This window comes from Hibiscus syriacus, unplaced genomic scaffold, assembly GCF_006381635.1.
Source record: "Hibiscus syriacus cultivar Baekdansim isolate YM2019G1 unplaced genomic scaffold, ASM638163v2 tig00112443_pilon, whole genome shotgun sequence".
In the NCBI taxonomy this organism is placed as follows: domain Eukaryota; kingdom Viridiplantae; phylum Streptophyta; class Magnoliopsida; order Malvales; family Malvaceae; genus Hibiscus; species Hibiscus syriacus.
In genome coordinates, this window is record NW_024063332.1 from 1251525 (window position 1) to 1264310 (window position 12786).

A 12786-nucleotide genomic window follows, 5' to 3' on the forward strand; every position below is an offset into this window, starting at 1 on the left:
TACTCATACCTATGTAAACATATCATTATGCGAAATAAATATAAACACCTAATTTAAGAAAACAAACCTAACAATGGACTAAATTAAAATTTAATAAATTAATCTAAAAAATAAAATAATCTAAATTAAGACTAAAATATCTAAAATCTAAATATAAGGACTAAATAAAAAAAACAAAATTTGAGGACCCAATTTAAATGAATTCAGCAAATTCTGTACAGTGACTATATTGAAAGTGAAAATAAATTAAGCATGAGAGATTGAAATTATGACAATGACCTAAATAGAAAAAAAGAAAATTTATGGGGATTTAAAACATGATTTACCCAGTTCTAAACCTAAACAAGTTCTAAACAAAATAAAAAGGGAAAATAGCACCTAAAGGCCCATAAAAAATCAAATCAACCTAAATCTAGTGTCCAAGATGTATATAAGCACCTAATTTATAGGGACCTAAAGAAAAATTACCCCTAAACTCTAATATAAAGCTAATTTCACTAATTTAAAACAAAATCTAAAACCAAACCTAATTATAATTTCAATCCCTTTATTCATCTTCTCTCCAAACCCACGCAGCCGCCTCTTGACCTCTCTTCTTTTTCTCTGAGAGCTCCAAAGCTCTTCACGCCGGTCACTGTATGTCGGTGGCCTCCCTTACTCCGATTACCACTATCATGACCACACAAAACCCAAACGACCAACATAATCCATCTAAAAGCCATCTTTCTTTCACTTTTTCTTTCCACTCTCGACCGAGACCCAAAATGAATAAAACTGCCGTGAATCGGCGTTGAACCAACCTCATACCATCGAATAATCCAAAGCCCCTCTCTTCTATGCTATAAATTCCAGAAAAAAAATACCAAAAATAAAACCCCTATACAACCTAAAGACACTTGATTGCCGAGAACCGACCCGGACGACTAGCTCTTAATCTGGTGAGAAGAAAAGGCAACACATATAAAATAAACCTTTCTTCTTAACTTCCTTATATACTTTGGACCACTCTTAACATCTATATGTTGTTTTTTTTATCTCACTCCTTAAGCTCTCGAATGGCTACTAAGAGAGACTGACCCTTCATTCCTTGAATTCCAGCAACTAAACCAACATGCAAACCATCGTTCATCGGTGACAGTAACCTCACCTAAGCGTGGTAGACTCCCGTAAGGGAACCCGAATGTCACAGGTAAACAAATCGAATCCCACCCCTATTTATTTTGTATTTTGAATTAAGGAAAAAATAAAAAATAAAATGGTTGCTGGAAATAAAATAAAAACCTTTAAAAAACTTGTATTGGTATTGCTTTACTGGAAAAAAACGAAAGGAGTATCCCCATTTTTTTTATTTCAAAACAACACACTAACACACCCACCCAAACACCACACACTGGAAATCAACAATGAAATCAAATACCTCAAGAAATTGCCATTGCTTTCTATTAATTCACCAAAAACAAAGTGAGCAAAACCATTTGCTTACACTACTTGTTTATTAACTATTGGGAGCCAAATACATCTTTTTCTTTTTCAAATATGGTGAAGAAGACCTTCCAGTCCCTGTTTACAATTTGTTTCTCTCTTTTTCCTTGATGAAAAATGCTCTCTCGTGAAAGATAATGGTCTCTACTTTCGGTTTTTCCTTGTTGCCCCCCTTCGAAATGTTACCATTATTTTCATTTTTATGCTAACCCCCTCCCCATAACCGTTTTTCTTCAAGGAGATAAGCATGGAAATTTGTTATTTTGCTCGTGACAAGGCTCAAGACCATTTGTGCTGGAAATGTGAGTTGTCAAGGTGGTTAGGACAGATGTAGCTCGGTTGTTGGCTTGCTGTGATGCTACTGCTGTGTGCTGGATGGAAAGAAGATGATGAAGATATTTGGGCTAGAGATGGGCTTTCAATTGATTTGGGTCAGGGAACAATAGGTCTTGTAATGATCTTGGGCTTGCATGGGCCCAAATTTGTTATTTGTAATATCCTACAAAATAACAAAATAATAAATTAAATTAATATTTAATAATTATATTAACAATAAAAATAAAAACAAAAAAATCACGGATAAAACGGGTATCTACAACTGCCCCTCTTTGTCCACTGTTGTACCATAAAAGTAGGACAAAGACTAAAGACACTAGTTTTGTCCCAAGGCAACCAGTTTTTCCATGGGAAATTCGTTCCACTACAACTTCAGGATAAACCAGACTTGAAAAATCTTCGGAAAACATGTCTGCTCCCTATTCTTTCAAAGTATAGGACTCAAACAATCTTCGACAAACGGGTTCACTCCCTATTTTTCAGGGAGTATATGACTCGAACAATCTTCAGCAAACGTATCCGCTCCCTATTCTTTCAGATAGTATAGGACTCGAACAATCTTCGACAAACATTTATATTCCCTATTCTTTCAGGAAGTATAGGACTCGAACAATCTTCAGCAAACGTGTCTGCTCCCTATTCTTTCAGGGAGTACATGACTCGAACAATCTTCAGTAAACGTGTTCACTCCCTATTCTTTCAGAGAGTATAAAACTCAAACAATCTTCAAAAAACGTGTCCGCTCTCTATTTTTTCAGGGAGTATAGGACTCGAACAATCTTCAATAAACGTGTCCGCTCTCTATTCTTTCAAGGAGTATATAACTCAAACAATCTTCAACAAACATATATGCTCCCTATTCTTTCAGGGAGATCAGACTCTATCTAGATTTCTTCTTCGGGTAGACAGATCAACTTTGAAAAATGTGTCTATTCCACTATTCATTTAGGGGAGATCTGACTCGATCTGGATTTGCTTCACTACTCTTCCGTGAAGGCTTAAAAATGGCCCAAAGGACTTATCATCTTGCTCTAAAGTCTGACAGATGACCCGAAGGATTTAATCATCATGCTCGAAAGCTTGATATAACCTAAAGGATTTAATCATCATGCCCGAGGGCTTACTGATGACTTGCTTCACTGCTCTTCTGTTAAGGCTTAAGATTGATTTGCTTCACTACTCTTCCGTGAAGGCTTAATATTGACTTGCTTCATTACTTTTCCGTGAAGGCTTAATATTGATTTGCTTCACCACTCTTCCGTGAAGGCTTAATATTGACTTGCTTCACTACTCTTCCGTGAAGGCTTAATATTGATTTGCTTCACTACTCTTCCGTGAAGGCTTAATATTTATTTTCTTCGAAGGTCGAACCTGAAAATCAAACATTACCAATAATTAATGTATGCTTGAAAATATTATACTAAAAAATTTAGAAATTGAGAAAATTTATGAAAATCCATCTCTATTGTGGGAACTTGTCTCGCAGCCACTGGATATGTGAATCTATTTTGGCTCAATTGTCATCTAAACATCTCTCTCCTTTGGATACTGAAAGGTTGACTACTCTCGTGAAAAAGCCAAGTTGAGAATAACATCACTTAAAAATTTAACTTCTTTCTACAAGAAAGTCAAGAACAACATCACTAAATGGTTGACTTCACCTTAAATATGTTCCATCATTTTTCAACTAAATAGTTTGCTTTCGAATCTTTTTGACTTGCCCCAATCTCAACTAAATGTAATGAATTTTCTTTTATGCAAATGATGTTCTTATGAATGCTTAAATGTTGATTCAATTTTCTTTAACTCCAAAGTGGGGAACTCGGTCTTCTTCCACTTAATCACTTTTTCCAGGGTTTACTCATAATCATCGTAACAACTTATAATTTCCAACTTGCATTTTTTGAAGATCTACCCAATCATCTTGTAGTCTTTGATTTTTTTCTTCATTTAGGAAAAAGTGTTTTCTCTCTCAAATTCTTGCTATGGTCAGAAATATGACTGTTTGCCCCATTTTTGGAGACTATGCATATGACTATGCCAAACTCCATAAAGATCAATGGGAGAGCAGCTTTTATTCTGATTTGACTCTTGAAACATATCACTAGGAAGATCTATCTTGATTTTTCATATCGCCACATCTAATCAAATATCAAATAAGGCTTGTGTATATCATATCATGTTGAGAGGTTTAACAACAGCCATCATTCAACCTTAGTGGGTTCCACTAGTTTCTTGTTGTTTAAAATTCCATCGCTCATTCCATGAAAATAAATCTTCACCATTTCTCATTTTTAACCTTGGGATTGTAGAAGACAACCTTCATCTTGAGTAATGGAAATAACACACGATCACAACATTGATTCATCACCATATTTGCTGGTTTGTAAAACATTTGACAACACATTCATCTTTCATGTGGCTTTGTTCATATTTTCAACCAGATAAACTCTTTGCATAGTGTTCAGAGCTTTTGTATGGTATTACAGGGATACCAAAACTCAGTGGTATATTTTGGTTCACCAACATTAATGCATGTGAAATCACCAGAATAATGCAATTGTATGATGGACAAAATGATCATATATGGTAAACTTGTTTGTCACTGTTTCACCATTTTCATTCTTCATAACTTTCTGTTTCATTGAAACTCTTTTCTCAATTCAATGATCTTTCTATAGGATAATATGGGCTTTCAAAGATGCCTCCCGTTGATACTTATAGCTGAAACAGCCTTCAATAGTGCCCCACCATTATTTTATACCAGTAAAAACCTTCAAAATGCCCCAACATTTCAAGTTTTAAGATTCATTCTCAATGTCTTCTTGGTCTGAATCTTGTCATCTCAACATGATATGAGTTTTTGGTCATGCCCCAAAGTGGGTACTCATAGCTCCCTTCATGCCAAATATTTTAATCTTGATTAGTCTCAATCTGATTTCACTAAACAACAGTATTGTTGAGTAGCTTGAAGGCTTCTCTTCATGATGCCATGAACATTATGGACATTTAAGTAATGATCAATTCTTCTAACAAAAATGTCTTGCATTTTTTAAATGAGCTGAGATATGTGCTCCTTCCGAATAAGGGGATCATCTTATTCTTGACTAGTCACTGACAATATCCCAAGGAAGTGTTACAAGTTCTATCCTTCAGTTCTTCTAATCTCTCGGGCTATATGCTTTCAAGAATGTGAAATTCTTCATTATTCTGACATCGTGTATTCTTTTTCAATAGAGGCAAAATGAGCCTCACCAACTTCAATGACTTTTAACATTTGAGACTGTCATGTTTGAAAATGTTTTTCCCCTTTCTCTTATTTTAGGGATCAAATAATGAAAGAATTTTACAAAACATTGCCCCTTAATTTAGACTCACAATCAAATCAAATCATAAACATGAGTTCACAGAATATCAAAAGAATCAACAATTCTTTTAATATTTTCAAAGTTATAGCTCTTTGACAAGTGTCAAAATTGATGGGTTGACTTCAGGTTGGTTTACTATTTTCTAAGGTTTCGACCAACAAAATTTCATTTCTTTCTTGGTCCTTGTGAACATTGTGACATACCCCTCTTTCTTGGCTTCGTATTTTAATCGAATATGGACAAAATGACGCAACTAGCATAATCAATTACTAAACTTTCTAGAGCACTTCTATTTTGGTTCTCTCAAATCTTCCATTTGTTCAAGCTTCGTAGACTCCTCTAACAAAGGCAGTGCAGAAATATCGATCTAAAAATGAAATTCTGAATGCTCGTGTGAAGTTGACTATAACAAGTGTTCCTTAACTCCCTTAGTCCATCTTTACCAAAACACCTTATTTAATTAAATTTGATTTAATTTGCCATTGTTTGGCTAGCTGAATTCAACTTTATTATAATTTCCTTTATCAGGCTAGCTGAATCTTATCCATAAAATCGGGACGTTTAACCAATTGCTTTAAAGGGACAGTTCAAGCTTTATTGTACATATAATATAATCACCTTTATCAGGCTAGTTGAATCTTATCCATAAAGTCGGGGCGTTTAACCAATTGCTCTAGAGGGACAACTCAAGCTTTATTGTATACATATAATATTATAAACTGGGTATACGGATTCAATTTCTTAAGTTTGTCAAGAAGAACCTGTTATAGTCTAGGTGTTGTTGAAATTCAAAAAATCTCATCCTTAGAATTCAATTTCCATGCAACTGACCTAAACTAGATTCATCTACTCGACTATTTCATCTCTAAATATCATCATCATTATTGAATGTCATTAAACTAGTTAGTTTTGTAATGTCATACACAAAAGATGCCCCATGTTGTCCGCTCCTATGCATACCTGAATATCAAGCCTTTTGTTCATTCCCTTATAAGTGGAGAAGGCTATATCGATCTCCGCAAGAGAAGGGTATGTTGTTCAAGTCTATCTTCTGGGGTAAGGTCTAGGGTCCTTGTTTTTCCAGTTTTTAATCTTGTTACTTTGTCAAAGATCTATAACTCTGATTATTTAAAGAGTTTTTTAACCCAGTTGATATTCAAAGAATTTCAAGTTGCAAATTCAATTCAATGTTCACCATCTTTAAAGTAGCATAAATTCACTTAATATCCTTACAAAAAAATGAGAAATGATGAAAAACAAATTCAAACAAAATGTTACAAATGGAATAAATCTTCATGATGGATGAAATAATCTCGTCCTAATTAGGATGCCTCATTATTCCTAGAATGTTGACTGTCTAATTGGATTAGGGTATTCATCCGTATTCACTCCCCATTTCTCGATCATTTCACTTGTCATGGCTTATTTTGATGTACCTTCAAGTGCACAAATTTCTTCTTCCTCCTGAGCAGCTTCTTGATAAAATCTCACTTCTTTGTTATTCTTTAGTTTTTCTTTACCTGGCTAGAAATTGGGCTCGAATTTAAATCCAAAACGATTCTCCTTGTTGATGATAGTTTTGGTCGGATTCTGAACGCAACGCATATTACAACTATGATTGGCGTAATATTTGCCAGGTCCTCTAAGTTGCCCAAAGCCCCACTTACCCTCGGGAAATCTGATATAGGTGTTTGAGGTGTCTTCAAGGTTGCATCTGCCCAATTCATTCTTAAACCTATGGGCCAGTCCCGGATTTCATCCATGGAAGCCCTTTTGCTTGGATTTCTTTTTCATCCTCTTGCACCCTGTGTTCTTCATAGGATTTGACTGTATTAATCTCTGTTGAAGCAACGATTTTCGAGCATTTAACCTTAACCCCTTTCTTTTCTATCTTGCACCTTTTAATTGCTTGCTCTAAAGGATCCTGGAATTTACCCTCAAGGTTGCTAGGAACCTTAACTGAACAATCTAGGGTTCCATTCTGGTTTATCCAAGGAATCTTATTAGGTCCACTTCTTATTCGGGGGCCACTGTGGCTGGACATATCCCGATATAATCAATCCAACTGTGAGCATTTTTAATATAATTTTTAAGCGAAAAATGAAACGGAGGGAACTGAAAACCCTGCACTTTCTTTTTCTTCTCATCCAATCCCTATGACGAGAAAATACTTAGTGGTGGCTTTATAGATAGAACTTGATTATTTTGCCTGGATAATTATAAAGGGTTAGAATATTAATCATGAGAGATTGATCATTCTTAGCTTTCTTGATCAACATTTGGTCCTCTTTTATGCCCCTTATCTTTGAGTAAAGCTTATCTCTCACAAGGGAAACTTTATCCCTCATTAGCTCTTCATTCAATGTTAGTCCATTGGAACCCTCTATAACCACATTTGATATTGGAGATAGCTTGAAATATTCAGCTCCTTAACAGGTCCTCGATCACTTGCTACTGTTATTTCAGTTTCAACACTAGCATTCATAATCCCATCCAAATCCTTTACAATGGGATCCTCTAGTGGCTTCTCTCCATGGATCACAACATTTACCATGTCCATTAATTTGGTTATTTGTTCTCTTGATTCATTCCGAAACCTTTTTGCTTGATCAATCATCTCTGTTGGGTCTTTACGAGTTGCTATTGAATTTTCTCGATCCTGCTAACATACGCTAATATCTCATTCATTATTTTCTATCTTTTCATAAACACACCTGTGTAACTTTAATTTGCTTTCAGATCTTCTCTCATAGTATCATTCAAGAGTTACTCTCATGTTTTCATGATTGATGCATGTAAAAATGCTTAAATTAAAGCAGTGCGAATACAAATGTGGATGCCAAATGCAAATGCAAAAGGTGTTAATTCCAAAAGTGACCACCATAGAACAACATTCATTTAGACAACAAGATTTCATTACATAATGTAGTCAAAATACACTTGTGATTCTTCATTTCTTCATTTTCTTGAGCTGTACTCTTCTTGAAATCTAACATTGCACCCAAAGTTATCGGTGTACTTTATCACATTTGACGATGCCTGATGTCCTTAAATTGAATCTTGAAATCTCCATTTTTACTTCTAGTGCGAAGTGGTCTTCATGTCTTTATGAAGGGTCTTCTTGTCCTTAGTATGACTGTATCTATCTCCTGAGGGAGCATCTTGGCCTTTGCACCTTTAAAGGAAGTCTTCAATCAGCTTCAGATTTCTTCATTCATCGGATGTCCTTCTTCATGGATCATTTGAACATCTTTAGATCTCCCGATTTTGACTACATGCTAAGAATTTCTTGTCTCATTATGACCATCCTTCTTATTGGCCAATCACTTGCAAATTAACACCTTTGGATGACATGAAAAGAAAATGCAATGAAATCAAAATAAAATAGACATAGAAAAAAATGGTTAGTGTACATAAGATAAACAACAAGATAATAAGTATCGTAATCATTAATTAAAACCTACCCTCACATGTTGGCTACTCAATCATGCTTTAGTATATCCTACCCAACATAATATCTACCCACATGCTTTGTTATTCACAAAACGTCCTAACCTTATTTTTTCTAGTTCATATGTTTCGTACAAAAATATAAAACCTAACCACATACTTTTCTAGTTCTCATAATTCTTGCAAAAATAAATAAATTTGAGGAAAATGTTAGAATGAGTTTCCACGTTGTGACTTTTGAAGAACCGCAGACATAGATTCAGTATAAGACAGGCAGAGTTTTGGTATCACTAACAGGGTCCTCGAATTATCCTTTGTTGGTGCCCCTTTGGGTTTGGCAAACCCACAATCTTCACCCATTATAGGCTTAAACGAATCAAATTCAATTCGAGATGATGTATTTCCCCATGTCCATGCGAGGAAACTCAATGTTTCACTCATAAACATGAGGCATATGTACCCAGAGGTTACTTGCTAAAGCCCATACGGGAAAAATAATTTTTCTCACACAAGCGTAGCGTTCGCCTCTACCTAAAGGGACAGAGCACAATTAGAAGGCTTTAAATATCGAAAGATTATAGCGATAGTGGGGGGAACTCATAATCCTCTGCTTCGATCCAAAAAAACAACAAACTAAAGTAAAGGCCAGAAAGCTTAAACAAGTAAATCACACGTTACTACAACTATTTATTTGTTAATCAAATTACAAATTAGAATGAAAACAAAACTTATTTAAAACCAAACAAGGGATCAAAAACCAAATTAGAATGAATTTATAACTTTCATCTGCAAAGACAATTAACTAATTGACTATCGACCTGACTCTCTAAAAAATGTTCCCAGCGGAATCACCAAGCTATCGAAACAATTTTTTCTCTTAAAAAGTGAGAAATGAGATTTGAAAACCACACCAAATTTTAATTTACCTTTTAATTGATTAATTTTTAATTAAAAAGTAATATGATTTTAAAAAACCTCTTGTTTCAAAAAATTTGGGATTCCTTTTTAAAATAAAAACGTACGGTTCGAGGAGTCGCCACCAATATTTGATTAGGGTGTGATTGGGTACCCAAAAACTTTTTGTCATTTTAAATAAAAAATAATTTAAATTACAACGTCAAGTTGAGGTATGCGTTAACAAAAATCGAGTTCAGGAGTCTGTTATGCGTGGAGAAGGATTAGCACCCCTACAGCGCCCTAAATTGGTACCTAATCGATTAATTAATGTCTTTGCAAAGAAAATTACAAATTCTAATTTAATTTAATTTTTGATCCCATAAAACAACCAAAATATGAATTTTACCATGAAATATAATAATATTAAATTATTTCATATTGATAAGAAATAAATCCCTCATAACCTGAGGTAATTAATTCTTACTTCAATCGAAATAAAGAAATATTATAATTCCATTATAATACTCACATGCATCAAAATAGATTAAATTAAAATTACTCAGCCTTATTAGAAAGATGAAGAATATTCAATTATTTAAAAATATCGAGACCATATCTTAGATAAGTTCTAACAACATTTTCTCGAAAAAGTTAAATAACTGAATATTTTTTTCTTTCAATCCCAAGTTTTAAGATGACAAACCATTTTTTTAAGTGTCAATAATGGGATACACTTTTAATTTAAAATCGTCGAAAACGACTCTCTAGTGAGTTAAGACAAGCCATTCTAACAATATTAAATTAAAAGGATATTACCCTTAATCCAATTATGTAATTATATCGAGTTATGCATATGAAGATAATATACAATTGTTATAAAAAAGATGTCATGCAATTTACTAATGAATTATTTGCATACTCATACCTATGTAAACATATCATCAAGAGAAATAAATATAAACACCTAATTAAAGAAAACAAACCTAACAATGGACTAATTTAAAATAAATTTAAATTTAATGAATTAATCTAAAAAATAAAATAAAATAATCTAAATTAAGACTAAATATCTAAAATCTAAATATAAGGACTAAATAAAAAACAACAACAAAATTCGAGGACCCAATTTAAATGAATTCAGCAAATTCTGACATAATGACTATATTGAAAGTGAAACTAAATTAAGCATGAGAGATCGAAATTATGACAGTGACCTAAATAAAAAAACAAGGCAAATTTATGGGGATTTAAAACATGATTTAGCCAGTTCTAAACAAAATAAAAAGGAGAAATAGCACCTAAAGGCCCATAAAAATCAAATCAACCTAAATCTAGTGTCTAAGATCTAAATAAGAGTCTAATTTACATGGACCTAAAGCAAAATTACCAATAAACTCTAATATAAAGCTAATTTCACTAATTTAAAACAAAATCAAAAACCAAACCTAATTATAATTTCAATCTTTTACTCATATTCTCTCCAAACCCACGCAGCCGCCTCTTGACCTCTCTTCTTTTTCACTGAGAGCTCCAAAGCTCTTCACACCGGTCACCGTATGCCGGTGGCCTCCCTTACTTCGGTCACCACCTATCATGACCACACAAAACCCAAACGACCAACATAATCCATTTAAAAGCCCTCTCTTCTCCACTCTTTCTTTCCACACTCAATAGAGACCCAAAATGAATAAAACCACCGTGAATCAGCGTTGAACCAACCTTAGACCATCGAATAACCCAAAGCCCTTCTCTTCTATGCTATAAATTCCAGAAACAAAATACCAAAAATGAAACCCCCTATGCAACCTAAAGACACTTGATTGTTGAGAACCGACCCCGACGACTAGCTCTTAATCCGCCGAGAAGAAAGGCAACACAGGTAAGATAAACCTTTCTTCTTAACTTCCTTATATACTTTGGACCACTCTTAACATCTATATGTTGTTTTTTTTATCTCACTCCTTAAGCTCTTGAATGGCTACTAAGGGAGGCCGACCCTTCCATTCCTTGAATTCCAGCAACTAAACCAACATGCAAACCGTCGTTCGTCGATGACGGTAACCTCACCTAAGTATGGTAGACTCCCGTAAGGAAACCCGAACTTCTCGGGTAAACAAATCGAACCCCACCCCTCTTTATTATGTATTTCAAATCAAGGAAAAAATAAAAAATGGTTGCTAGAAATAAAATAAAAAACCTTTAAAAAAACTTGTATTGGTATTGCTTTACTAAAAAAAATGAAAAGAGTATCCCCATTTTTTTATTTCGAAACAACACACTCACACACTGGAAATCAACAATAAAATCGAATACCTCAATAAATTGCTATTACTTACTGTTAATTCACCAAAAACAAAGGGAGCAAAACCCTTTGCTTACACTGCTTGTTTATTGACTATTGGGAGCCAAATACATCTTTTTCTTTTTCAAATATGGTAGAAGAAGACCACCCAGTCCCTTTTACAAATTGTTTCTCTCTTTTCCTTGATAAAAAATACTCTCTCACGAAAGATAATGGCCTCCTCCTCTCGATTTTTCTTTGCTTCCCTCCCCCGAAATGTTCCAATTATTTTCCTTTTTATGCTAACCCCTCCCCATAACCATTTTTCTTCCAGGAGATAAGCATGGAAACGTCTGTTATTTTGCTTGTGATAAGGCTCAAGACCATTGGTGTTGGAAATGTGAGCTGTCAAGGTGGTTAAGACAGATGTAGCTCGGTTGTTGGCTTGATGTGATGCTACTGTCATGTACTGGATGGAAAAAGATGCTGAAGATATTTGGGCTAAAGATGAGCTTTCAATTGATTTGGGCGAGGGAACAATAGGTCTTGTAATGATCTTGGGCTTGCATGGACCCAAATTGGTTATTTGTAATAGCCTACAAAATAACAAAATAATAAATTAAATTAATATTTAATAATTATATTTACAATAAAAATAAAAACAATAAAAATCTTGGACAAAACGGGTGTCTACAGAGTGTTCGACAAATTATTCGTGAATTATTCATATAACATTCATTTATGTTACTTTATTAAGTTAAATAAATAAAAATGAATAAAATTTTTATGTTCATTTAAAAAACGAACAAACATTAACAAATGTATGTTCAATTCATTTATGTTAACAAACAAACTTATTTATTGACTCGTTTATGAAGATTCTCCTTCTCCTTTTAATATTTAGATTTTAAATGTTAGTAAAGATATAGACTATATCGAATATAAAGTAAATTTTGATGTCTAAAAAACTTA